Genomic DNA, 27,478 nt, shown 5'->3' with positions numbered 1-27,478 from the left:
GAGCTGTCCTCCAAAGGCTCCAGCCCACCGGGGAAATTCCGGGTGGAAAAAGCAGGAAACCCAGGCCTGCTTGTGACCTGCAGACACAGACACTAGGGAGCATTCAGTTCAGTAGCCATTTTTTCCAGCTGTGTGGGCTCGTAAGAGCGTTAGTTTGGGTTTCTGCTACAACTGCGGCCACAAAATACATTAAAACTGTTGCCTAATTCTCAATTTGGTGCATATTATATATACAGTAGGAATTCATTTAAGCGGTTGAATGACACTGACTGAGGTGATAAGGTGTGTTATGGAGGGAGTGAACAGTCAGGATTCACCAGGCTGCTCTACGTTTTATCTTTAATATGTGTATCCTAGATAAGAGAATGATAACTTAACAATGAGCTTTCACTTGAAATCAGCGTGCGTTCCTATCTTCTGCATAAGCTTGAGTTAAGTTGACTTTGGCCACAAAATTCTTTGCAGAAACGGGGTAGACAGGGGTGTGTGTGTTTCGTTGATCTATATATGTGTGTTTTAAGCCAGGAGCTGACACTGGACCATTTCTATCTGTCTATTCGGCAGGTAGTCTGCTTTATGGGCGCTGGTGTATTTTTGAAATACACACCAGTTGTTCAAAAATGTGCCCTAAATATTTCACATGATCACACAGTACCTACCTTTTTGTGATTAATGATAAAAATATGATGATGTGTTTTGGCTAGATTCCTAACTGCGGAACCTGGGGACCAAATACAGAAAAGCTAGATATAGTTGGTCAGAGGCATGGACCTATGATAAATAATACCTTGAACTGGTGTCCCTCATATATGACTAGAAGATTTCAGAACAGTTACTGATCCCTGACGAACTCTGGACTTGGTGGAAGCAAAGACAATCTCATATTTTTGGTCTCCTGAAATTCACTGCAACTTAGTTTATTTGAATTGAGCCAAGGATAGGAGTGGCCTGATGTGCACCATTAGCTCAACCTGTGTTATCAAGATATTGAGGGCAGATGAAAAATAACATTAACAATATTTATTTTTTAGGCGACCACCACAGTCAGGATCCTAATATGCAATGTACAATTTATAATAATAATTATAACACACTTTCATTGGAGCCAGCCACAAGTGATGCCAAATGCTTTGTTTGTTAAATACCGATACTATACTGCTTTATTTTTATTTCACCTCATGCCCCCCCCACCAACACACTCTGCACTTCATGATTGATTATATCACCGTAGTCAGGTTCCCTTTGTTACTGTTTCCTATCTTTCTTTTTCTTTCTTCTCTACCTTTTGCACTTGCTCTGGTTCAGACTCTGCCAATGAAAAATACATTTAAGCCTCCAATAATATCGGACACAAATAATTTACTATAAATATGCTCATGCCATTTTGCATAAACTTGATGCATATTTTAGAGCATGAAACTGTCTTCTAAGTTGAAACTGCAACGTCTACAATGTTTTCCCATATTATTAAAAAAGACAGTATATGAAATGTTTGTGGAAGCAGATTAATTGCTAATTCAGATCAATCTTTCTTCTATGTGCTGTATTCCAATTGTGTAGGTATTCCTTAAAGTGGTTAAGTACACAAACCTAAAGAAAGAGTGCATGATTGTGCGTTTTTGCCAAATTAGAACTAAAGTAATGTATCTATCTACAATATGTAAGCACAGGGAGGGGTGTAACACAAGCCCCTGCAGCCCCTTCAATACATGGAGCTCCAAATGCTCCGAGGCACCTTATCCCTTCAGGGAGGGGGCCAGTTAATACAAGGCTACTGAGTATCTGTGGGATATGCGAGACTCAGGACCTTTGTAGGAGATCACATACTGTAGCATTATGCCACTGAGAAAAGGACTTACAAAGTTGTCATAAATATTTTATCTGATTTTACTTTCATCATTGACATCTGTGATGCACAAATTATTTTTGTGATGATAATTTGAAAGCGGAGGGAGCAATAATAACATGGATTTGGAAACTACAAACACAGTACGTTTGTTCTGGGAAATATTAAATTTTATGTACCATAAGATAGAGCAGTAGCTGTATGTAATGATGAAATAAAAAACATTTCATATTTGGGAATGTAAAATATTGATTTTTTTATCATTTTTTGTTTTATTGTCCTTTGATATAACATTTTTGTTAACTAATAAATAGTGATGATGATATCATCATTAACAAAATGTTGTACTAACGTTGGGGTTGTTGAAATCATGCGTAGAGTGATTTTCATGCTCAATTTACTCTACTCCCTTTGTTCTTTTTATTTTTGAGAGTGTTGTAATTTGTGTTTTATGATTATAAGTGTATTAATTAAACAGTTACATATGTATTTTTGCACTTCCTGCCAATACATTAATGAATATTTTCAAAATAATGTCAAAACTACTGAACAAAAGTAAAATTAAAAGGGAGAAACACATGGGAAGACAAATGTTGCTGTGTGCAGTGGAAAGTGGTGCCATTCCATTTCATAATTTTTGCACTCTCCATTACTTGCAAGCACAAGTAAGCATGGTGATTTTGTATGCATGCAATTGTTTTTAAGCCCCCACCTAATAATATAATGTACCTGTGAAGGCAGTATATTACTGCAGTATATGAACAGTGGAATGTCAAAATGTGTGAGTATCCCAATATCCTTAAGAGTACAGGTACAGTATACTTATCAAAGGGAACAGTGTTTTTTGGGTCATTTATAGTGAATTTGATTAAAAGGCTCACAAAACTATGGGCCTCATTACGACTTTGGCGGTCCTTTTCTAGGACCACGATGCTGCTGCAGGCAAAAGACCGCCAGTCCTGGAGGTCTTTTGCCTGCCATATTAGGAGTATTCCGCTGGGCTAGCGGAACACTCACCACAACATTGACGCCGCCTCATAATTGAGCCGGTGGCAATGTTGTGGTGCGTCGGTTGTGACAGCACCGTTGCTCATTTCACTGCCCGTAATTCGGGAAGTGAAATGCGGGATGGGGCTTGGTTTGGGGAGCCAAGTGCATGGGCAGTGCAGGGGCCCCCAAAGGACCCCCAACACCCCATGCCTCCAGACTTTCCGAGGCGGTGTTTACCGCCATGGAAAGGCTGGCGGATGGATACTCGTAATCCCCTGGGCAGTGCTGCTTGTCAGCAGTTTGACCGTGGTGGCTCTGCTGCGATCATAATGGGGCAGTCGTAGGTCCGACCGCCATCGCGAGTGTGGCGGTCTTGAGACCGCCACACTTGCAATGAGGGCCTATGTCTACTAGACCACAATAAGGTTCCGAAGTATAAATGGATTCAGTATGGAGAAAGGAAACAGAAGAATATGAAGATAAAAAGAAAAAGGTGCTTCATTCTTGAATAACGCAGGGCAAATATAAGTCAAATGAGCAATGACAATAATATAACCGGGACGTAAAGAAGAAGTTCTATGTTTGTCAATAATTTAGAAAGCGAAACCTGGTTTATTCCAGTTGATTTGTCCCGTTAGCGAGGGACAAAACACAGCAACGTAGTACAGGTTACCCATTTTGCATTTTTAATATCATGTTTAGTTTGGTGTGTTTATTATAAAAATACACTTGCAAACTAAGATATATTTATTGGCAATATTAAGTAAAATACTAGAGCCTACTGTTTCCACACTGAAAGGAAGAATTTAATATTTAGTTAAGAAAGCCTGAATTTGAAGGAAATCCTCTTGGTTTGTTGAAAAACACCTTCCATGCATCGGTTAGAGATTGTTCAAGATGCTGTTATCACGCCAGCAGTAATAACTGGACCCCATTGCAACTCGATTTTTTAACTATCATGAAAAGAATATTAGTTTAACAATCGGTGGGTGTAAATCTTCGAAGTCTGATAAGCTGCTTTTGCAATGTTCACATAACAATGAGCCCGGATTGATTGTAAAATGTTAAACGTGTTTTGTGGCCATCATCATCATCTAAATGCGCTCTCATACTTGCATATTTGTATGCAATAATACTGCCATGCACAAAGTAGTCTAAAGGCATGAGTTCCAAAACTGTTTCAACACTTTCACGGAGTCTTCTTCAGATCTGTTGAGTATTACATTTTTCATACAGAAGAGACGTTTACAGAAACTGGCTATTTTAATGACTGACTGCGTGACTTTGTGTATTTTTGTTTTGAGAGTAAAACAAAGATTCCCGCTGTATTTTGCATAGAATGAGGGGTGCTTGGTCCTTTCTGGGACAATAGTTTACTCGTTTGGTAGGTGCCCTTGTCGGGCTGCCCAGACACTACATTTGCACTGAACTGCAATAGAAAGGTAAGCGTCGTAGGTATACTCCAGCATTTAAAGTTTCTGTGCATGTTGAGATGAGCTATGGAAATAAAAATTAGAAAATGGAGCAGTACCTATAGAAGATAGCTCCTGCTCCCCAGATGCAAAACCGAGAAGCTATACTCCAGGCCACTGATTTGTGTTTCCTACATATAAAACACATCAGGTGCATTGCATGTTTCGGTTTTGCTACGCACATATTAGTATAAGATAGATTAGGTCATACTAATACTTCTAATGGGAACATACTTATGGATTTCTGTTCCTCACCTAGGGCCACATGTAGCAAACTCAGAGATTGCGACTCGGAAATTGCGAGATGCAGAACGGTGTCTCAGACACCGTCTGCGACTCGCTTTGGGGTCGCAAAGATCCACCTCATCAATATTAATGAGGTGGGACGCATTTTGCGACCCCATAGCGAGTCCCTGCACTCACAGGGATGGTGGCTTGCTGAAGTTAGCAGACCTCCATGTCTGTGACTGCTTTTTAAATAAAGCAGTTTTTTTTTTTCATTTTGCAGCCCGTTTTCCTTAAAGGAAAACGAGTTGCAAAATGAAAAAAATACCGAAACCATTTGGTTTCGTTTTTTCAAAGTAGGCAGTGGTCCATAGGACCACTGCCTGCTCTGAAAAAATATTTTTGTCTACATTCACAAAGGGGAAAGGGTCCCATGGGGACCCCTTCCCTTTTGCGAATGAGTTACCACCAGTGTGACACTGGTGGTAACTGCGAGTTGCTTTGCGACCGCATTCGCGGTCACAAAGCAATTCTGAATTGCGATGCGAGTCGCAAATAGGAAGGGAACACCCCTTCCTATTTGCGAGTCGCATTCACAAATTGCGAGTCGGTACCGACTCGCAATTTGTGAATGTGCATCGCGTTAGGCCTTTCGTATGGCGCAAACTGCGATTTTCGCCGTTTGCACCATGCAAACGGCTACCTACATCTGGCCCTTAGTTCCCTGTACCTTCTCACCTCTCTTCCTGTACCACCCCCCAAGGTATGTCCAAAGTTTAATGGTCGAAGTGATTTCTATCCGTTGTTAATGCTAACATGTTTTATGTTGTATTTATGGGCACACGAGGCAGTCCCATTCTTTGCCCCTAACTTCTTCAAAATTAAAGAGGTAAGACAAATATAAACACGTAGCTCTGCAGTCTCTATGTGTTAAACACGTAGCTCTGCAGTCTCTTTGTGCGGCATCTGCTTTCAAGATCCTGTGATACAGTTTAAATGCCAACCTTTGTCACTGTCTGTTTTTTCTGAGCTCTGATTAATGTATTGTTTTCTATCAGTGTATCCAGTGCCTTCAAAGAATTACATTTCCGATTCCCTGAGCTCTGTATTTCAACACAATCAATCTAGAGAGATTGCTCTGTGACATAAGACGGACTGGATTGCTTCTGCTTGACATGGTAACCTTTCCACCATTCTTGTTTTATTGAAATGGCAGTGACGCTAAGTTGTGAACAGTTTAACAGTTCTCCTAAACTTTACAAGCTGATTAGATTTAGTCTGAGTAACTTTTGTATAGTTTAGACAGTCGCTCATCATTCTTTCTTTCTAGTTTTTTCCTTGCACTCTTCACTAAGAAATTTACAAATCCTCCAGGTTTCCCAAAGAATGAATACCTCCTGGGTGTACTGGGAAATATGTGCTCTCACCTTGATTTTACCACCAGTTTCAGATTTAGGCACACACCACTGCTATAGCGCCACCTTTCCTCCCTTCTCTGATACTCTACTGACAAATCTTTCTTCGTTTCTTTATGCAATCTGTTTTTGTCACAAATTGTGACACATTTTCACAACCTCAGAGCAATGCTCAAGGTCTCAGAGCACTTTTTGAATGGCTCTCCCATTGAAGGTTGCTTTTATAGGGAATGCAGTCTTGTGACCGTCCACTGTTATCCATGTCTCTGTATTCTTATCCTTAGCTTTCTAATGCTGTCCGATGGTGAGAGAATTCCCTACTCCCAAGCTCCATGTGTTCCTGAGAAAACAGTTTGTTCTAATTTCACTCCCATTCTTCAAGTGTTTCGAATTGTATTCCTATGGCGGAATCCAGGGAGGAGGGAGTGGAAAATGTTGTAATATACCACCAAGGTGCACAAGTATAAAGAGTCGTTTGCATTGTTGTTTTAAGAAGTGTGGGTGCCAGTCCACTTTGATTCATTGACTGCATTACACGATCCAACCTTATTGTGAGTTCCTCTAAATCCTCTTACTCAGGGATAATATCCTATGTTTTTGGCACCTTCCATATGAGCAGCTGTGCGAGAAAAGTTTTTCTCATTGTCCACTACTGTCACAGTCATAACAGAATGATGAATTATTCTTTAGGCAGTAGTTCTCATTGCCTACTGCTGCAAGGTCCAGCTCCTGTGACTGTACACACCAAGGTAATTAGCACTGTGGATCATCAGATCATGAAGTAGGCTTAGTTTTGTGGATGTAACCAGAAGCTTGTGTCCTAAATGACTATATTTACTCTTTTGTTACAGTATTACTTTAGTGAAAGTGGTTACCTTTCTCACCATACTTGATGTGCTGGTTTAATTTATTTTTCTTGTTGAGTAAGTCTTTTTATTAAAGTTTCAAACTTGGAACATACACTGGGCCATGGCCCAGACAAGGATCATACACTTCCCACAACCCCAGAATCCAGCATGAGCAGGGGTTACAGCCTGTATTGTCTTTGGGCCACAAGAGGCATCCATGTGATGTTTGGTTGCACCAAACCACAAGGATCGGTGGTTAAGGAAAGTCCCATATAAAGGGCAGAAAAGTCAATGAGTCAAGACCACTCTGTGTGCACGTTGTGAGGTACTGTGCAGCATTTTTGCCCATTTGCACAAGTGCTGCCCACGCCTGCTGAACCACTGAGGGCGGCCTTCTGAAATACTCTGTGCACATATGGCTGAGCGCGCTGTGCAGTGTGCCTCCAATACCCGTCTTGTCCCGTTTTACTTACTGTGCTGTTGCATGCTGAATCGGAACCAATATTAATTTCTATGGACATGTCTAGTGCAGGATCGGGATCTCCTCTCTTTCCTTCTTCTTGCCGAAAGGACGTGCTCGTATCAGCATGTATGAGGTTTTGATTGAAAGTATGTTGGCCACTTCAAGCTCAAGAATACTTTGTTTTTGTTTTCCACACATGATTACTTTTGAAGGAAAGTATCTCCGCAACCATGGCAACCTCTTCTATTGTAATTCCACCACCGTTTTTAGCACAACAAGAAGAATCATCTATCCAATTGGAGGAGTGGATAGATCTGCTTGATACTTATTTTATAGCACTAGATGGGCTAGAATATACCCCCGAAAGGAAAAAAGCATTGTTATTAGGCACCATTGGCAGAGAGGCTCACCATATTTTTAAATACTTATCTCATATGTTAGGAAGTGACAATCGATTTGTGGATGATGTTTAGAAGGAGGCCAACTTGCATTTGGAAAAAATATCTGCAAAGAAGAAAACATTGTAATGTCTTGCTACAAATTTTATACATGGTGGCAAAAAAAGTGGTGAATCAGTGGAAGACAGTTTCTGGGTTACATGAGCTATCAATAAAATGTAAATTTGGTCAGATGATGGATGAGTTGATCAGAGAGCAACTTATTGTTCAGTGCCACAGCAAAAAGCACAAGAATGCCTTTGGGCTGCTAAGAGCCCATCATTGAAGGATGCTATCTTGCTCGCTAAGGTGGTTGAAGAATCAGAACGTTACATAAGGGAATTAGGCAAAAAAAGAGATGGTGGGCACAGCAAGTGAGATCTCTGCTGTCAGCAAGAAGGAGGGTTGAATGAAAGGAGCAACCAACAAGGATAATGTTAAAGGACAGAGAGGGGCTAAGTCAAATGATTGCTCAAGGTGTGGTAGCATGTTTCATTCTAGTGATTCAAAGTGGTGCTTTATGTCTAATAGGAAGTGCAGGAAGGGTGGGCACGAAGGCCACTATGCTCGTGTTTGCAAAGAGTTTAGTAAATCCCAAGTGGCTTTTATCGGGAGTGTTAGACTTAGCTTCCTTGGCATGGTCTCCCCTAACTTTTTGCCTCTGTTTCCCAGGTTGTTGATGGTTGCTGGACTCTGTATTTGATGCTTTTGATACTCTGGGCACATTACCACTGCTATCCAGTGCTAAAGTACAAGTGCTCCTATGTAATTGGCTTACCATGATTGGCATATTTGATTTACTAGTAAGTTCCTAGTACAGTGCACTAGAGTTGCCCAGGGCCTGTAAATCAAATTCTACTAGTGGGCCTTCAGCACTTGTTTTGCCACCCACATGAGTGCCCTGTAAACATGGCTCAGACCTGCCACTGCAGTGTCTGTGTGTGCAGTTTTAAACTGCCAATTCGACTTGTCAAGTTTACCCACTTGCCAGGCCTAAACCTTCCCTTTCCTTACATGTAAAACACCCCTAAGGTAGGGCCTAGGTGGCCCCATGGGCAGGGTGAAGTGTATCTTTCAGGTATGACATATACTAAAGTGTTTTATATGTCCTGACAGTGAAACACTTCCAAATTCAGTTTTCATTGTGCAAGGCCTATCTCTCTCATAGTTTAACATGGGGGCTGCATTTAAATATTATTAAAGGGCATATTCCCTTTGGGAGCAGATAGAAATTTAGAGGTTAGGGTCTCCAAACTCACAATTTAAAAATACATCTTTTAGTAAAGGTTATTTTTAGATTGTGTGTTTGAAAATGCCACTTTTAGAAAGTAGGCATTTTCTTTCTTAAACCATTCTGTGACTCTGCCTGTTCGAGGATTCCCTGTCTTGTTCAGTTTGACAGTTGGACTGTTTGCACCTATCCTTTAGACAGTGACACAAAGGGAGCTGGGGTGTAGCCTGCATATCCTGATGAGCCATCTGTGCGGGGAGGGAGGGGAGGAGTGGTCACTCACACCTGAAAGGGCTGTGCCTGCACTCACACAATGCAGTCTCCAACCCCCTGGTGTGTGTCTGGGGCCTTGCCTGGGTAAGGCAGGATCTTACAAACAAGAAAGACTTTCCTTTGAAGATTGCCTACTTCAAAGACAGAAGGGGATATAAGTAGTTGACCCAAACCCCCTGAAAATTAGATAACTTCTGGATTCAAGAGGAGCCTCTGCCAAGGAGAAGAGCTGAAGAGCTGAGGGGAAGTGCTGCCCATGCCTGTGACTGTGCTCTGTTGGGCTATCCTGCAGTTGCTGCTTTTGCCTGTGAAAGGGGACAAAGACTGGACTTTGTTCTGCATTCCTGCTTGAAAAGAATCTCCAGGGGCTTGAACTGAGCTTGCCTCCTGTTGTTGAAGTCTCCGGGCCATCAAAGACTTCCCCTGCCAGCACCTGGACTCTCTGCTGAGACTTCTGCCCTGCCAAGTGGTGCCCTAACCGTCCCTGGACCCTTGAGAGGGGAAGCTGGCAGCCAAGAACTGAAAATCCATACACAGAACTCCACGGATGGAAATTTATGATGCACCTTCCATGACGCAGCTGATAAACGACGCGCTGCTGGCTTTGCAGCTGAAATTGACGCTCCACCTGCATCACAGCTGGGAAATCGATGCAACGCGGCTGTAGAAACGACGCTCAACCGCCGCTTACAGAGGCTGAAAACAACACAAATCCCATGCAGTGCGGTTTTCTAACACCGTGCAATCGGATTTTCCATGCATTGTCACTGGGCGTCCAAGTCAACCTGACTCTGGGTAGATCTGTGGTGCTCCCGTCCGGAAATCGACGCATCGCTCCCTTGCAAGGGAGAAAAACAACGCATGGCCGACCGACCGGACCAGAGAAGGAAATGACGCACAACCTCACTTGTGAGTAAGGAATTGACGCATTGTTGACTTTTTCGGCGCCCGTTCACCCGTGCAGCTTTATTGTTTACGCTAACCAGGTACTTTGTTTGTGTAACAACAGCATTCTCACTATTTTCAGAGGATTAAGACTCTTATTCTTTTGAAAATTCAAATTTTGACTTGTTTATGTTGGAGTTTCGTCATTTTGGTCTTGCTTTGTTTAGATAAATATTACCTATTTTTCTAAACCTGTGTTGTGTCTTTGTGTAGTGGTTCATTATATTACTGTCTGGGTTGGTACAAATACTTTACACGTTGCTTTTGAAGTTAAGCCTGCCTGCTCATGCCTAGCTACCAAGGGAGTGAGCGGGGGTTAACTCAGGGTGATTCTCCTTTATCCTGACTAGAGTGAGGGTCCTTGCTTGGACAGGGGGTAACCTGATTGGCAACCACAGACGCCATTTCTAATAGAGAGCATGCTCGGTGAAGATGACATTAAGGATTGAGTTTTGATGGCCCTTCCTGGAGTAGGGGAAATTAACAGAAAAGTTAGACTGAAAGCCTCCTTTGAATTTATGGTAGACTCTGGGTCACTGTACACTGTTGTGTTAAAGGAAATATGGAGGTAGGACTGGCCACAAGTTTCCCTGTTTGCCCAAGGACATAAATCCAAGCGGATACCAGAGGGAGAGGATAGATGTGTTGGGGCACATTTTATCACAAAATCAAGTTAAACCAAAACATTTTGGGGGAAATATGTATGTAGCTGAGGTTGGCCCACGCTGCTGGTCAAGTATTGTCTGTAACTGATGTAAATATTGAAAGGTTTTAAACAAAATGAAAGAAGTGTTTAACAAGAAAGTGGGTGAGATGAAGGTTTATGCTCACATAATTGTGCTGGAAAAAGGTACAATCGCAGCTAAGCACAAGTTGAGGAGAGTACAAATATTCATGTGGGGGAAGTTAAAAAATTGTTAGATGACATGCTTAAGGAGGGGGGTCATAGAGGTGGTCGAGAATTCTGAATGGGTCTCCCCTGTGGTTATAACTACAAAAAACATGATGGCAAGCTTAGGTTCTGTGTGAATCTTCGCAGTTTAAACCAGCCTGTGGTGATAAATACTTTTCTGCTATCACATATCAACAAGCTGTTGTTATTGCTCAAATGTAGGGGGGTACTTCTCTAAGCTCAACTTGAAAGTGCTTACCACGAGATCAGACTACATGAAGAATCCAGCGCGGCAGCTCCCAAACATTGTAATACCATTTACCATTCCTGTTTCCACATGGCGTTCAATTCTGTGGGTTTTAAGCTCAGCAGCATCACTTCAGGTGTGAAAGGTACCGGAAAATAGAATATGCTTTTCATTGTGCCAGCCAGTGCTTCATTTGAGCCTGTTTTTACAGGTGGGGCCATCAGCACTCATTTCTGGAGACTGGACCTTTTCTTTTCCTCATCAGACATTTCCCAAGTGCAAGACAGAAGCACATACAAATTGGAAAAAAGGCCGAATAGAAAGATGGAAAAACTATCATGAAAGGAGAGGATAGGAACCTGCAAAAGTGAGATAAAGCAGAAGACAGTTTCTGGTAGTTAAATAAAGAGACATGGGGTGCTTTCCAGGCCACACAGACTTGGTGTTTTTCTGCACTGACATTTATTAGCGTGGGCAGTGGGATCTGAGCAGCTCTTTGGACACTGGCACTCATTATTTTACAAATTAAGCACTGGGTAGCTCACAGCATTTGGTTCGGCAGTGAGGGGAGGCTGGACAGAGGAACGAAGGGTAGCAAAATGTTTCCTAAATGTAAGCTTACATTTTGTATCCCAAAAGATTGACTCTACACTGTAAGGTTAAACTTTTTTCTGACACCAACAAACAGACCAGGGCTGAGACTCTTTCTTGCCCTGAAGACACACATAATTTACTCAGGCAGAACAAGGAAGTTGTGACTGCTCTCTTCTCCTTACATTGTGTGCAGTTCCATCAAGGCACCATTAGTTGATTACACCAAGGTTGTGCCCTTTCTGGTCTGGATCAGCTGGATGCTCTTGAATTTCTGACAGACACTTTTTGTAAAGTCCAAAGTTTGCATCAGGCTTCTTGCAACAGTGGTAGCAGTATTTAATTTGAGCTGGTAGCTGCCAATTAGGGGTTCTGGCACTTATTTTTGGAGACCAGCATTTATTTTCACCCATCATATATTGACCACAGCCAAGAGAGAGAAAAACACATCAGAAAGAAGGAGGAAAAGGAAGACAGAAGAACAGCTAAAAAGACAAAAGCAGGAACTGCAAGAGTGAGATAAAAGGGCAGGTAGTGTCTCGCAGTGGATTAAAAAGGCATGAGATTGATTTAAAACTACTAGTCTTGGTATTTGGGTGCCAGCGTATAATTGCACCTGTTGCGAACTTCTCAGCAGAGCTTCTAGCGCTGGCTCTCATTCTATTACAAATTAAGCACTGGTTCCAGCCACCTTCTACCAAAAAGGCTGGACCTTAGGACATGCCCACCAAAAAGCAGAACCTCCCCCAGTGCCCCACAGCATCTCCAACACCTTGGGGCCCCATTATGGTACTGTAGGAAGTCCTCCTTTATGCCCTGGTCATCCCTAAACCTTGTGGATAGATACTGGTGGTTACTGATTCTTGACTGTGCCCTGAGTACTGCTAACCCGTTCCAGGGCCAGTGCTCTATGTAAAATGTAATATGCAAATTAGGCTAATTATAATTGGTTATGCCATCCTATCTATAAGTTCCTAGTATATGGTAGGGCAGGTAGGTTTATGGACCCCAGTATGGATAGTACCCCCATAGGTGTACTGCTATGGTGCCCAGTGTCATTTTAAAAGCAGGCTTGCCTTGCTGGCTGCTTTTAAATTAAAGTGAACCCAAAATTCGACTTTGGAATTAAAAGTACCTACAAAGTCCTAAACTACCTTATTTTGACATATAAGTCACCCCTAAGGTGTGCCCTCAGTGCCCCAAGGGCTGGGTGCTATAAGCAGGGTCTTTTTAAAAGGTGTTTTATAAGCCCTGGTAATGCAAAAATAACCAACTTCATTTTTCCCTCGCTGTAGTGAATGGGCTCCATAGGCTAACATATGGAGATATTATTTTTAAATATTAAAGTCTCAAAAGTAGCTAAATATTTCAAGTGTGATATCAAACCTATTGTTATAATAAATTGAATAACTTGCCATTCTTGAATTTAATATAACTAACTCAGGGAAAGAGTTTTAGACCCCCTACCTGGAAGTTGGCAACTTCATCCCTGTAGTGCCCTTCTCTGATTGGCTAGGCTTCCTTGTTGAGGTGTGAGGTGGCTGGGGCTCACGACAAAGAAAGTGCCTGGGGGAGGAAAACTGCCTCAGCAGATGGTGAAACAGGATGGAGGGAGAACAGCCAAACTGTACTTCAAAGGAGAGAAGGATATTTGGGCGAGCAAGTGGACCTCCCCCACATCCTGCAAAAACCAGATAGCCAGGTGCCCTCTGATTAGATTGAGAGGGCTGGAAAGGGGTGTGTTAAAAGAACTTAGCCACACCAGTGGGTAGGCTCAGCCAGACCTCACCTCTGAGACTGAATTTCTGCCATGTTGGATTTTTGGAGAATGTTGCTCCCTGGGATTGATTTTTTGCCACACTTCCCAGGAAGTTGTCACTCAAGAGGGGGTGGCCTGCATGTGATTGGACAGAGCCCTTTCCCCAACTTTCTACCCCCAGAAGCAAGGATAAAACTGGCAGAGCTGCACCCCACCTCAGATCCCTACAAGGAACAAGACAAAGATGAAGAAAGACTGCCCTGCTGGTCTCCTGACCTGCACCTGGACACTGCACTCTGAAGGACTGCACCAGCTGCATACTTGGGCTTCACCTCTAAAAGGACTTTACCTGTCTTCTACTGCTTCAATAAGGGACTCCATGTTTGCTACAGGTAGAAAATAGCTGACCAGAGTCCCTTGCATCAAGCCCTAAAGAAACTGACCAGCTCACCAGTGGTCATTTTTGGATTTAGGTCAGGAGCATTCTGGGAGTTGGAATCCTAACCCGCAAGAAGCAACTCAGAGCTCTGGAACATTGGGGTGAGTTGTGCACTCCTAAAAGGCCTTCAAAGACCTTCTGGAAGACGATCCAGAAGTTTGGAGAAACTTTGCAAAAAAGCTCCATAAGTGGACCGACCCGACATTGTGAGTCAAGCCGGCTTACGTTGACCTGGCCTGCCTTGTAGGTTTGTACTCCTGAAAAGCTCTGGAGCCCCAGATTTCCAGGATTTCACCGGGGCTCACGGAAAGGCAGTCGGACAACGCTTGCTGTGAAGGGTCGTCCAACATCAGAAACTTTTTATCGAAGTTTTTTCTCTCTGAGACTGAACGTAAAATGTTGACTGAGGCTTCCTGAGTAGAAAATCTGAAGAGTGCTCCAGGAAGGTCGGTGTCAATCTCAAATTCATCCCGGATGAAGATTTCCATCATGAAAAATCATCTAAGTCCGATCGTAGGATTCTTCACCGAGGTCTCCTGCGACGCATATCTGAAAAGGACTCCAGGGAGGTCAGATCCGACTTCTGAATTTGTCCCAGTGAAAACAACTTTCAAGAAAAAGACTATGGGGGTCATTACAACCCTGGCGGTCTTTGACCACCAGGGCTGTTTTGGAGGAAGCACCGCCAACAGGCTGGCGTTGCTTCCATGGGGGATTACGACCGCAGCGGTGGAGTGTAGGTACTTACCTCCCCTTACCAATAATCCACTTTCCAACAGGTACATACAGTGTAGTCGGGAGGGAGTGTAGTGAGACCCAAAACTAATGTTATAGTGAATTTCCCTTCCTAAGACTGAAGTGGATGATGAGTGAATGCCTCTCCCCACTCATTCCCAGTGTTTTGGTGTAATCTGTTTACCCCAAAGGACATTTACATTTCTTATTGCATTTCCATGAGGTGGCCTACTGTGCCAAGATAAATTGTAAAGCCTAGAATTAGTGTCTGTGGTGCCCACAAGTTGGATGATAGTATTTGAAATGGAATCTTATCTCTAATGACTGTCAAGCGAACAGTGGGTAGGTGATCCAGTGCCTGATCTGAGCATAGTATAGACTCTGAGAGGTCAAGGTTTGCTTTGCATTCATAGAAGGTCTTAGGGGCCACCCCCTCATACTTATTTGAAATTGTTTGACACTGGTGAAAAGCCTTTCCCTCCATTGCCAGTATAAACACAGCATTGTAAGGGACTGGCGAGTACAGATGGATGCTTTACCATTCCCTTTGAGGTGACATGTTAACCAACATTCTCAAAGTGGTAGTCATGGGTGCTAAGGTAGGTATTGAGAGGACTGTAGTGCTTATCCAATCAAACTAAGTCCCACAGAGAGGTCGTCAAACTACAGTGTGATCCATCTGGCACCAGTTCTTCTCAGATTCTGTGGTTGACCATTTTGTTAAAATTCTTAATTTAACAGCTGTAAAATAATGAGGAAATTTGGGTGCCATAATGCCACTGGCTTCCATGAGATTGATCTCCAGCCTGTCTAGTATAGATTTCACATCCATCACCCTACAGCCCACAAGTCAGTTTCTGCACGTAGTTCATGCATTTTAGTCCCCAAGTCAGAGCAAAGATGTGCCAGGGACCTTATCAAAGTCTCAGTGTACTTGGTCACAGATCTCAGTCTTAAATGCTTGAAGGCTTTCCAAGAGGTCAGCTTTTATCATGGATATAGCAGCCTGGTCTTAATCAGAATGGGATATCTATAGATTACAAACAGTTGCTGGGAGATGTTGAGGCTTGTTGAAGCAGGCCAGAAAGCTACTGTGGGTTGGCTTATTTTTTGTGCACATTTGAGAACACCCCATCTGCCTGGACACTCCACAAGATCCAGATTTTTCTGCATCCACAATCTTCGAGGGGGTGGTGTCTCCTGTGTATCCACGGGTTTCATGTAGCAGCAGTTCCTTGAGGGTCTTAGCTAGTGTTTTGGGGATAGCATGATCCCTTAGCTCAGGGAATTCTTCTGGAAAGCCTCAGTTTTCATGGTTGCCATGATGGGCCTCCTTTAGCTTTCCATATCTGTGCATATGCATAGGCTTCTTTCCCTATGGTTTACAGTGAGTGATCAAACGTGTCCTCTCCTACAAATATTCAGGAGGGTCTTGTGATCATGGTTAGTGTTTCCACAAGGAACATCAGGGGGAAGACTCTTGTAGGGGTTACAGTCAGCTCCAAACATGCATAGTAGGGACGACCAGGACTCAGAACATAAAGTTGCTTCTGGGCCCCACATGCTTTAGGACTGTAATTTTATTCCACACAAGCCTCTCAGAAGGTCCTGGACATATGATACCCCCCATTACTTGAACTATTTCTGCCCTGGACATTTGGCACCCTGATTCTTCTTGAACTATTTCTGTGATCGCTTCATCTGCTGCCCTCTATCGGGACCTCACCAGCAATGCAGGTGGTCCCTGCCTCAGTTCAGTTCTGCCATGATAGGCCTTGCAGCACAATGTCTTCTCCCAGGCTGTGCCGTGTTGCTCACCTCACACTGGGGTCTGCACTGGCTGCAGTGCCACTCACAAATTGATCTCCAGTCTGTCAGGTGTAAGATGGCTGGTAGGGAATGGGAATGTAATATGGATTTATATATAAAAAAAAAGGCCCAGCACGTGAAAGCAGCTCCGCCATCTTGTTAATGCACCTTCCAATTTGAATTATTGACTAGCACAAGAATCTTCCCATTTCCCTTGCATATTCAATATTAATACTCAACACTCCTATTTATTAATTATCCAGCAATAGAGACCCTAATAAACATATTCTAAGTTAATCCATAGTGCTTTCTGGGTTTGAGGGATGTTTAGTAGATATCATGTATCCACATTCACCATAGTTGTTTATGGTTAAACTGGGAGGAAGGCACTTGAGCTGTTGCACAATATCTTGGTCTATTCCAAAAGAGCACCCCTTCTACTCCTGGGGCAGTTTATAACTTTGGACCGCATTGCCAAAAACTTGGGTTTTCTTCTGGCTTAAGGTATCTTTATCCACACTTGGTGATTTTGGATAGCAACATTTATCACTCTTGCAAATGTATTCTTATGATAATAGCCTCCTTCTGAATTATGCTTCTGGTAGGGCTCATGAATATGTGGCTGAATTGTTTTTTCTCACTTACATCACTGTGCCCTAAAACAACAACATATTTTCTAAAAATGTGGAAGTGAGTCTTGCTGCTCTGCTTCAGAAAAAGACTGGGTCTTTGAAGTTAATAGACATTTGTTTAAAATGTCTCTGTTATGTTTACAAATGCACTTATGGGTCTTCACCACATACATGAGCAATATGTTGGTTCAATAAGGAGTTTTGGCATTAACAAACCATGCCTATTTTTCCTGATAGCTTTCTGGTCACCATAGTGGGTGGCATATTTTTCATCCTGACAATTTGATCATGGAAGCAAACCATTCAAATCCATCTTTTCTACTGGCTCCCTTATTTGTTTTATGCAGTAAGGAGCATAGTCCCTAGATATGTTTTAAAGTTTTTCTGTACATGTTGGCCTTCAATTTACAATCCGACATAAGTAAGTTGGGACAGAATTTTCTTCTATGCTTGTTTCCAGTTTTGTTCAGAGAACTTCAAAACATATACGCCAACACCTTGATGGGACTTGAAAACCTATTTCGCTATTTTGCTTCTAGAAACCACCTCTGTGGAGATTCTGGTAAATAAACTGAATCAGGTTCAAGCTCCATGAAACCGGAGCACGAAGGAGGGCTTCATTTATCAACCTATATTTATCTAGGCTGTTAAGTTGTACCAATGGCCATGGGCGTCTCCAGGTGCGACAGCAGACAAGGTAAGGATTGAAGTTGATGTGGAAGGATGGTCTATAAAAGGTGGATATCATAGGATAATGAACAGCTAAGTGTCCATATCCCCTAGTGCCTCCAGTCCCCATGATGGAAAACAATATATTTACTCAATAGAAATATTTACCAGAATCCTGTTTTCGACATCAACAGTGCAATTTCTCAAATGATAATTGACATGCTTAACACATACGTATGATACACCTCCTATACTTATTTCTGCTCCTTCAAGTACTACCTAGTACTATAGGTGTATAACCCAGAAAGCAATAGCTGATACCGTGGAGAAAAACGCTGTAAGATATTGTAACAATATTCTCAACCACCAGGATGTGTGCGACAATAGGAATACATTCCAAATATCATACAAAAATGTCGTTTATGGGGATATTCCTTTCAGCCTTGTTAGGCACAGATCTTTTTGGCCTACCTAACCCCGTTTCCATCATCCCACTTGCTCAATTATTAATACTGTAGTGCACTTCTCTTGTTATGTAGGTGTCACTTCGTAAACATGCCGTTGAAAGTCAGCACATTTGTTCTTGTCTATCGTGGGCGATTCTTCTGATAATATTAAAGTGAGTTGTTTTTATTTTCATTTTATCATTCAATTTCTTTTCGCAATTACACTTTTTACCTATTGATTATTTCTAAATGACTTTGTATTTTCATTTGTCATTTATTCCTTTTGTAGACATGGGATGTCTCAGATAAAGGGCACAGCTCAAAAAAGGTGAATGCCTTTCTTCATAGAAATCAAAGATTGTCTAGGCAGACAATTAATTTGTCAGTTAAAAATACTTTTGCAGAGCTTATAGTGAAAAGGATATATCTCTGGCGGCCATAAAAACATTCTGCAAAGATCTCTCTGAATTGGAAAAACAGTGATTAATAATTATGATCACCTACATGAAGGCTGTTTTTTATGTTAAATCGTCTGAATGCACACCTCGTCAGAAGGAAGGAGGTAAATTATAACGGGGATATGTAATTCTGTTTAATACACTTTCATGGGAATTTGCGTTCGTTTTAATTTTTTAAACTTATTAAAGGGAAGCACGCTGCCCATCTCTGTCTAAACACTACATCACTCAAGTTATAGATCTTGTGCCTGATGATTAAGTGTAAGACTGTTACTCACAGTTTGTCAGATTTTACATTATAACAAGAACTATATATGACTGAGAACAATTGCAGAATGTAGTTAAACGTTAAAAGCAACATTATTTAATCTATTCTTAAGACTACTTTCTTGATAGAAATAAAAATATGTTTTTAATTTGCATTTATTGTCAGGAAGTGAAGGCAGGGACGAATAGTTCCAGGTAATACTTAGGAAGATGACAGGGCAAGGTAAATACCAGATTGCTCAAAACAATAAATTGTAGTCAAAGGACTACAGAAGATAGGAGGTGTCTGTAAGCAGAGGCAAGAAGAGAGAAACGAGACAAACAGGACTACAGGATGTAAAAAATTTATTGAAGTTAGTGATGTACTGTTATATGACAAGAGAAATCTTACTAGCTTAGTGAAAGCCACTTGTATTGATACCATTGTACTCAATCCAAGTTGGACAGAGCCTGAAAACAGCACTGACGCAGGTAAGGATCCAAAGGATCTGTGTGCAACAACACCTTACCCGATCAGAATAGAGCCCAAACAAGTGCGCTCTAAACGGACACCAGATTGCAATAGACAGTTGATCAGTTTGCAACAGAACAGAAAACTAGAGTGACAAAAATCCAGAATACAAAATAGGCAAGAATGGAGATCAGAAAGTCTGACCATATGAAAGATCAAAAGGTCGCAAATGAACACAGATACTACACTACCACTAGCTCAAGAACCAATAATGAAGGCAAGGAGTCCAGAGAAAACCAAATCTAATAATCTTAAACATGGCTTCAGAAACCAAGAACAGGAAATATGACATCAAGAGCAAGCGGTTCCCAATGTGCACTGGGACATGCAATGCCTTGTTAGTAGAGGGGAATAGGAACAAGGATTCCGAAAAAGGAGCTGTAGGGCTCAAGAATGCAAATGCGCTATTGCGAAGTCCACAAGTATTTGGTCACAAGCCCAACAGGAAAAACAAAGAAGTTCAGTATATCATAGCAGAAAGGAAAGCCAGAAACATGTTAATATTGTACAATAATAAAGAGAAAGAAAGCACATCAGGTTTCTTCTCCAGTTTTCAACCATTATGTAGTGCAGGAAGCTGGGGTAGAACACAGGATGCCCGAGTTATGAAAGTTGAAGCACAAATTCTGAATGTAGAAGTCAGCCTTAAATCCCTCCTTCAAGCTCTCATCCTCACAAGGTGATTGGAAGACAGAACAGGTGTAAACTGGCTGTAGCACAGTGCAGGTTAGCTGGAGAGCAGTGGAGGTTTGGGAAGCTAAAGTACCTCCTCCAGCTTTTTGCCTAATGGAGTGCTTGGAGGATCCAAGAATTAAGTGTTCAGAGAGAAACTCCAGAATGGAACTCGTTTCAAAACATGGCAGGAATCCATGCAAGGTAGCACAGGGGCATGAACTATAAACAGGATCATTATTGTGTTTTTATTTATCTTGTGACAAAGTACAGTTATGGAATTCTGCAATAATCTCAAGAAGGAAACATATTTTGTATCTAGTCATCTGCATTGTCAAAAGATATTTTAAAGTCAGTAAAGCCGCATAAACGTGATTTTGTTTGCTTCCTGAACCTGCTGATCTAGTGTTACTCAGTGCATTTTGTTATGTAGCTATGGTAAAGTTGCAACTGCAGACCACACCTGTTTAATCAAGATAAACCCACTTCCAGCAATGGAGTTCCTGGAGGGTTACTTTCTGCCAATACCTCACAGGTAAAGTGAACTATTATCATTTGTCAAAACCTAACACCTATGCTAGGGCAGCTATAGTACCCCCTCCTGGCTCTGGAACCTGTTCTGAATCCAGAATTTGATTGAATAAAACAGTAAAAAGTAAGCAATGTTTTGTTACAAGGAGGGTATTTGTAATGATATGCATTTCTAGGTGTGTACCTTTAGTATATGTAGCAGTTCAGAACTGATCTGACCAGCAACTATGGCATTGATAACCATAGTCCACCCACAGATAATGATCAGAAAGTTAGCACATTCATATAAAATGGTTTTTCTTTTAAGTTCATTGATACATGATAATATCTGCCAGAACACTTGGCTAACAACTTGAAGCTTTATAACATTGTCACTAAGTTCAGTATGTTTGTTTCTTGCTCACAGCATCTATGGTATGTATGTATACTCTTCTTAGCTAACCAGAGATGGCACATATGGTAGTTGACTGTGACTCTCAACAGACATATGTCTGTATTTTTAGGCACGTTGAGCAATGACACCATTGCTGACAGAGAATAGTACGTTATACACTTTTAAATCCATTTTAGATCCCTTTTTAATTAATTAAAAGAAAAAATGTGGCCAGACTGGTTTAAGCCATGAAGTCTGGTATTTAGATCCCGTAGTACTAAAAATGGAGGTTGTATGATGAAACCATGCATGCTGGAACAACGCATGCCTTAACAATGTGGTCGGAACCACAACGTTGTTGTTTTACATGCATGCCTTTACCACACAAGCCTTTTCAACCAAACTTCATTGTAAAAGCATGCCTAGTAAAGGCATGTGTGGAACCAACATGAGAAACAGCATGAGTAGTTCTTTCATGCAACCCGCTCCACCCATCCTGAGATCCAAAACTATCCCCAGCCCTAATACCTAAAATACTGCAACCCCCGCCCACCCTGAGCCCTAAAAAACCTATCCCAACCCCCACCCCACCCCATAAAACTAAACGACCCTGACACTCCCCCAACTGCCCTGAGCCCTAACAGAAAAACTATCCCAAGCCCCCACCTGCCTCTAAAAACTAACCTACCTCGACATCCCACACCCTCGCTGAGCCCTAAAGAAAAATCTATCCTGACCACCCCAACCACCCTGAGCCCTAAAAAGAACTACCCTGACTTCCCCAAAAACAAAACTACACTGACACCCACACAAGCCCTGAGCCCTAAAACCTTCCTTTTCCCAATAAGTAAACTACCCTGAATAACCCCTACCCACCATCAGCCCTGAAAACACTGTCCTGACTCACCTACCCCTGCCCCATAAAACTAAATTATCCCAACTCCCCCAGCTGCCCTGAGCCCTAAAAAAAACTACCCTGAACCCCCGCGCCTGCAGCTAAGTACTAAAGTACCCCAACGATCCCCCACCCACACTAAGCCCTAAATCCACCCCACCACTAAAAACTACCCACCAATCCTGTCCCCAACTCCACTAATCTCACTGCATCCTTTCCCGATCATTCCTTCTCTTCTCTCCTCCCTCCTTCTACCCTTCCTTAAACCTTCCACATCCCTTTAAAAATAAACTACCCCACACCCCACCCTAAACCCTAATTGAAAAAATACCCAAACCCCCACTACCGCCCCCCCACAAAAATAGCCAGACCCCCCACCCTATGCCCTAAAAAATAAAAAAAATACCCAAATCCCCCACCCCTGCCCCTTAAATAAAATAGCCCGCCCCAGGCCCCCACCCACCCCAATCCCTTAATCCACCTCCGGCCCCTGCCCCTGGCCCACTTACCTCACTGCATCCTCTCTCAAACATTGCATGGCTTTTTATGTGCCTTAACTATGCATGCATATGCGTAGTTTAGCACTTGTGTGGTTATGGCAAAGAAAAAGCCATGCATTGTTCCAGCAAGCGTGGTTACGCTTGCCTGGGAAACGTCCGTGTTGTTAAGGATGCATGATTAAGGACTTTTCCTATTAATAGAGCTTGAATGAATCTGGCACTGATGCTTATTATGCAGTTGCTGGAGCGCCCACAGAGGTCTTCTTCTTGACTTGGGTTCAGAAACTGCAAGCACTCTGGTGAGACACCATAATTTATCCCACCTACTAGAAGTCGACCTGATCTTGGGACTTCGTGAGGAGTGTGGCAGTTGGATTGATTTATCACAGAATCATCAACAGGGAAAACATAAACACTTTTAAACACCATAACGAATTTTACCATAAAACAAGACTTCAAACTGAGCAAAGTTTCAAAGCTTTATTACAACCACAAAGCTGATGTAACATAAATGATGCACAAAAATAAGTTACAAACATACATGAAAACCATAGGCTGAACAAAACGTCTAAAGAGATTAAGCCTAACTCACATCACTACTATCAAACACACCAATAGAATAACATAAATGAACAAGACTGAAATCTGACTTTAATGTGCATATTAAAAAGCAGATGATGGTGACATGAGAAAAACAACAAAATTCAGTTAATGACAATTAGTTTTCAGGACTGGGCCATCCTTCTCTCTAATATGAATTTAGACTTGCATGTGGGAGAATGGGTTAACACATGCGGGCAAAACAAAAGAGAAGACAAAAAATATTTGGAAAATCATCTAACTAAGGTAACCCACCATAAAAATGCACTGATGTAATTATCTAAGCTAAAAAGGAAAACAAGAAACCACATTACAGATTATTCCTCTCCTCATGGATCAGCAAACAGGAACGTTTTGTCAGGCAGAACGTTAATAATTTCACAGCACCAGTAGACAGCAGCATCATGACAGTGCATAACACGAGCTGCACATAGGGCAGGTCAGCAGTTCAGAATTTATTGGACAATTCACGGCTGAACAGCATGAGCAAGTGGGGCAATTATAAAATATAACTTTAATTCTTCATAAGGAATCTAAGGGATATAGGGATTAAGGCGAAGAAAGAGCAGTACCACATCAAGAATCAACTAACTACTCAATTCACTAAGGGTTCAAAGTCTCTCCCTATTACAAATGTCCATAAGTTTCTGATTGGACCTACAGTCGGACTCATTTTGTGCATAGGGATCACTATCCAATTAGAATTCTACACTCTCATCAGGTTTGCAACAACTCCGGATTTTCTCAGAGAAGATGCAAAGTCATCTCAATGAATTCATACATTTCCACCAAAATAATACATTTATTTGTCAATTGCAACTTTGGGACTCTTTCCCACAGCTCACAGGAAGATTTGAACAGTTCTCATACAAAATGAATAAGGCTTCTTGTCTTGTTGGACAGCTAGAACAAATATTGGTACACTTGTGACATCGAAACATTCTTGGTCTTAATAGGAAGTTCAACAACACTTCAGCAACTTAGGAATTAATTTAGGTTAAAGGGAAACAGAATAAGTCAGTAACTTTCCTTTACTACTACAAAAATGAATCTTCATGCCTAGTTTAAATAAGAAAGCCTGAACACATTCAGATGCAATTAATACATATAAATCTTATTGTGCACCTTACAATTTGAGTTAAATATGCAAAGCAAGTTATTTAGCTGCAAACGTTATTCACAACATTAGAAACAGTTTAAATATGCATTTATTTTTCTGCATACATATCTCACGTTAATAGGCTCATTTAAGTCAATATAAGTATGACTAATTCATATTCAATTAAAACTCATAATATACTTCATTCCCACTGTTTCTCTAAAAATAATACTTTCAATATTAATTTGTGTCAGTAATTCACTCGAATATAAATGCACAATATCTTTCATGTTAAAACACAATGTCAAATACAAATTGAGGTCACATTGTCCACTATATTTCAAAAGTGCACAATTTTACATTTCATGTTAATTTTTCTGTAAGGCTTTTAAATGGTTTGTAAGTCATCATATGCTAACTTCTATGCCACTAATGTGTTAGTAACATTTGGGCCCTCATTATGAGATCTGACCGTCGGACGGCCGCCAATGCGGCCGCACTTCCGCAGCGGTCATTATGAGATCCCCGCTGGGCCGGCAGGCAGAAACCTGGTTTCTGCCCGCCGGCCCAGCGGGGATCTCGGCCGCAACACAGGAGCCGGCTCCAAATGGAGCCGGCAGTGTTGCGGGCAAGCGACGGGTGCAGTTGCACCCGTCGCGCTTTTCTGCAGACAGTGAAAAGCTGCATGGGGCCCCGCGACTCCCCGTACCGCCAGCCTTTTCCTGGCGGTTCAAACCGCCAGGAAAAGGCTGGCAGTCTGGGATTCGTAATCCCCTGGGCAGCGCTGCCCAGGTGGATTATCACCTCCAGGGCAAATGTGGCGGGAAACCGCCGGCCCCGGCGGTGCGACCACAGCGCTTCCGCCGCGTTCAAAATAGCCAAGATTGCACCGCCAGCCTGTAGGCGGTGCAATCGCCAAAACAGCCCTGGCGGTCTTTGCCCGCCATGGTTGTAATGACCCCCTTGGTCTCTATCACAAGCATCAAGAGCTTCTACAGTATGATCAAAGAGTCCTCTCCCTATCAACATAACTTAACACTCGGCATGAAAGGAGATGAGGGAAAAATCCACACATCAAAATGCAAATTCAAAAGTAGTGTGTGGTGGTCATTACATTCTGCATCAAGCTGACAAACATTTCTTTACAGTTCAATAAGTTGTTAGAACAACATGAATATCAGGTTTACAATCAGATTCTTACTTTTAAGAGCTGAGGATGGCTACAGTTTAACCAAGGTGAATCATTAAATTTGGTATCAATCCTGGAGGTGTGATGTGCAGGCCTTGCCCCCTTTAGCAAGGATTATTTTTAGCTGTGATTTAAAGAGTGCTTGGCTTTCCAATAAAGGGTTTCCCAGAGCTAAATCATAGCACTAATATCTAGAAAATGTCCCAATGGTTGGTCCTCAAGTCAATGGTTAAAACAGCCACATTTTAATCTGTTTACAAAACTGTGAAAGTGATCTACCTGCTCTCAGGTCAGGGTTATGAGGTTTCCACAGCTTTGGGCCTATGAAGTAAAAAGCTCCGCCGGTTTGCCTTTTTCTCTTAACTCAAGAACTGCAGCTAGGTCTGAGTTACTTGAACACAAAGATCGATTACCAGTATGAGGTGACACCAGCGATCTTAGGTAAAGAGAACCAGAATTTGAGAAGCATTTTCTATATAGCTGAGTGCTTTAAATATCACTAAATGCTGAATTGGAAGCCAGAATGGACTATTTCACTGCAAGGTACATCACGTTCATCAGTATCATTTTCCTTTTGGAGCTGCCATGGAAGGGCTACATTCTGGAGTATTTTTGATGGCAGTATACAGAGAATCTCTTGCCTTTAAAAAAAAGGTTCAGCAGCCAACCACTTCTCTTGCATACAATACAATGATCTGTTGTTCACAAATTATATTTGTTTTCTAAATGACATATGTTCCACTTCTAGCCTGCTTTTTTAGGGAAAAATGAAATGTGCTGATCCAAACATCTAAGTCTCTGTACAGATCCTGAAGCCCCAACCTCCATTTTGCAATGAGTGAGCTTGACAAAAGCTTAAAAAATGCATGAAAAATCTGGGGACATTGAGAGGAAAAAACATTGTGCTGTCATTCCAGTCTACACCTATCTGTGCCCTTGTAGCAATAATTGTGCCCTCCATCCGTCTGCCGCCTACCTTGGACCATATTTAAAGCCCACTGGGCCTTGACTCCATAGCATGTGCCTATACAACTCCAGGAAAGTTGCCTTTTCTGCATCATCACCCTGGATTTTTCACCTTTTGCTAGAGCCTATACTTTTGATGGCTTTAGAATGCTGTCCACATTACCCTTGCTAATAAGTGGTTAATTGCTACTGCTCCTCCATTCATCATAATGAAATTAGTATACTCCTAATTTGTGTGTGTAGCTTATCTATAATTCCCAAGCATATGGTATAAAGAGTATCCAGGGACTATAAGTTAAATTTAACTACTAGACTGCCATACCTATTGTGCCATTACCTACAGTGGCAATGCAATTCTGGCATCACGCTTATCCTTGTAGCCTGACTGCAGCAGTGTAAGAAACTGCAGTTCAACCCGTCAACACCTTTTGATAGATCAAAATCTCCCCTTTTAATATTAACAAGTTACTCCTATATATGCCTTGTTATGTACAAGGGAGTATGCATAGTATTTAAAAATAGAAATGTAATGTTAGCATGTCATTATAGTGATTAGCACCCAAACGTTTTCATTCACTGTGGCAGGCCTTGCTGTCCTACCTAGAGAGCCAGAGTCAGATTCAAAATCATAATACTATATTTCTGGGATGGGACTAGATAGAAAATTAATTAAACAACTATTAACATTTGTCAAAAATCCAATTCAATTTTGAAATCAGGTTTTTAATCAATATTATGAAAAAGTAACCTTTAATAAGTTACCTTTTACCTGCTCCTAGGAGCACACAGTAGGCTGGCCTCAATGGCCACACATGACTCCCCTGAACCTTCCAGAATATGCAGGGTGGGGGCTGTAAGCATCCTTTTTGACATTACAATGTCAAACCTGCTTAACACGTCTGCTCATCAGTAACGCTTTAGAGTGCACAGAGAATGGAAACAAGATGCCAAAATAATTGTTGTATATTCACTGTGTGGCTGCTGGAAACTCCTACCTCAGCTCGATGAAACCCCTGCCTCTGGTTTTACATATAACATAGGGGTGTACTTAAA

General features: G+C 41.8%; 1 protein-coding gene across 2 annotated transcripts in view; it reads left to right on the top strand.

The window, feature by feature from the left end:
- MARCHF1 (membrane associated ring-CH-type finger 1) overlaps nt 1-27,478 on the top strand; it is a 1,558,735-nt gene that overhangs the window by 58,925 nt on the left and 1,472,332 nt on the right. The window lies entirely within an intron of this gene.

This window comes from Pleurodeles waltl, chromosome 1_2 (genome assembly GCF_031143425.1).
Source record: "Pleurodeles waltl isolate 20211129_DDA chromosome 1_2, aPleWal1.hap1.20221129, whole genome shotgun sequence".
NCBI lineage: Eukaryota > Metazoa > Chordata > Amphibia > Caudata > Salamandridae > Pleurodeles > Pleurodeles waltl.
This window is presented reverse-complemented; position numbering and strand designations above follow the sequence as displayed.